This window comes from Penaeus chinensis, chromosome 14 (genome assembly GCF_019202785.1).
Source record: "Penaeus chinensis breed Huanghai No. 1 chromosome 14, ASM1920278v2, whole genome shotgun sequence".
NCBI lineage: Eukaryota > Metazoa > Arthropoda > Malacostraca > Decapoda > Penaeidae > Penaeus > Penaeus chinensis.
In genome coordinates, this window is record NC_061832.1 from 5123439 (window position 1) to 5125938 (window position 2500).

Consider the following 2500-nt stretch of genomic DNA (forward strand, 5'->3'; position numbering starts at 1 on the left):
CAGCTATATCTATATCATTATACTGAAATGTGTTAAACTAATGTTATTCTACGTTCTTCTGTTACATTCTACATAATCTGCATTACCTCACATGTTTGTCACATACATATCATCACACACACATTACATACATATACATATACTCATTGCTTCGCCTGTTTATTCAATTCCTCTTGCTACACTAGACATTCTAATTTTGTCTTTCCCTTCTGCAAGCTTGGTATTGCTGTAACTTTGCCTTTCGTCTCCACTGATTGCCGTTATGCTAATTGCGTTATTTATAGCCTCCTAAGACCACTCTGCAAACGACAGGCAGACTCCTGCGGGGAGCCAAGGAGCAATACCTCTCTCCTAGGAGCAGCTGCCTTCCAACATCATTACTCCTTTAATAAAAGAATCAAGACATTTCGCTTCTCTTCGTAAAATCTAAAGGTCATCTTCTACCTACTCATATAGGGTCCATCTGCATGGGCTTTCACAAAGCGATTTCATTAAGAAAAAAAAATAACTAAAATAATAAAAAACAGAGGAAACAAGTCAAATGACTGCATAGAACCTTCATACCCATTGCCCTCTTGCCCTCTTCCTATCGTAATAAAAGGTTTTAAGAATCCTAGAAAATAATTCACGAGAATTGTCGTATTTCCTCAGGCGAAACTCTACGGGGCGCAACCCGCGGAACCCAATTCACAGACGTCAGAACTGAGTAATATGAAAGCTATCTATTTTATTGAAATTGTAAATCATTGACTGCAGATTTACACCATACTTGCTCAAAGAGGTGTGGGATGCAAGGCAAGGAAGGCATTCATGAAACAAGCAATTTGTTAAGAGGATCGAATTGTGCGTGTGTGAACGAGAGAGAAGGAAGCCGTGAGGGGTAAAACAGGGTGTAAAATGTGTTGTTTGTGTGTGGTGTGTGTGTGTGTGTGTGAGAGAGAGAGAGAGAGAGATGGAGGAGAGAGAAGAGAGAGAGAGAGAGGAGAGAGAGAGAGAGATGGTGTGGTGGAAGAATTGGGGGTTGGAAATTGATGTATACGTTTTTGTATATTTTGTTTTCTGTGTGTATTAACACTTAAATCTTAAATACCTGAGATCTACAAAAAAAATGTTGTACAAAGGCTTAAGTGAATTTTAAGATAGACATGTGTACATATTATGTACACAAACACACACACACACACACACACACACACACACACACACACACACACACACACACAAGGTGTACACATACGCAGGCACGCACGCACGTACGCACACACGCACGCACGCACGCACGTATGCACACACACACACACACACACACACACACACCACACACACCAACACACACTATGTTTGTATTTTTTGTGAATAGTATGTACTGAAAAGCCTTATTTAAAGACATACTGACTTCTGATAACTCGATAATCGGAGAGGCGTGAAGACAATACGATGCACGGCGTCGAGAGGTTAGAGGGGCTTGTCTATAGTACTGTTTACTCTAATAGCACTAGTTCGTGGCACTGATCGAATTTGAGGGTCACACTCTTGCCACAGTGCCTCTGCAAGACAAGCACGGGAAGCGATCAAAAGCATAGGAATTGTAGAATGGTCGCTAAAGGTCTCTACAGTGAGGTTAGTATAAGATGGGCGCAAATGTAGATACCAGTATGTGTCTTGCCTTAACATAGACTGAAATGGTGTATTGATCGTAGCTATGTTAGGTTGCCGTAGCCTAATGGGTTTGCCAATGAGCTAGGGGTCGAAGCTTCGAAACGAAACCTAAAGCTTCAAACCCATTCTAAAACTGACCCACACAATGCATCATTTCCTGTACAAAGAAAAAGCAACACTTCACAATATATAATATACACGAAATGTTTCCAGCAAAGGGAATGGCGCTAGATTAGAGTATGGGGAGCCAGAAGCCCCTTTCAGGGGATTAATCTTCAACAGCCAAATTTCGAACGCTTTTCGAAACAAATTTTCTAGCTACGTAATATATATATTTTATATATATATATATATATATATATATTATATATATATGTGTGTGTGTGTGTGTGTGTGGTGTGTGTGTGTGTGATGTGTGTGTGTGTGTGTGTGTGTCGTGTGTGTGTTGTGTGTCTGTGTCTGTGTGGTGTGTGTGTGTGTGTGTGCGTGTGTGTGTGTGTGTGTTGTGTGTGTGTGTGTGTGTGTTGTGTGTGTGCTATATATATATTATATTATATATGTGTGTGTGTGTGTGTGTGTGTTGTGTGTGTGTGTGTGTGTGTAAATATTATATGAATGTTTGTATATATACATATACATCTGTGTTATATATAATATATATTATTTATATAAATATGTGTGTGTTTGTGTGTGTGTGTGTGGGTGTGTGGGTGTATATGTTGTATATATATAATATATATTTATATATATATATTATATATATATATATATGATATGTATGTATATATATGCATATATATATATAATTTATATATATATATGTATATATGTATGTATAATA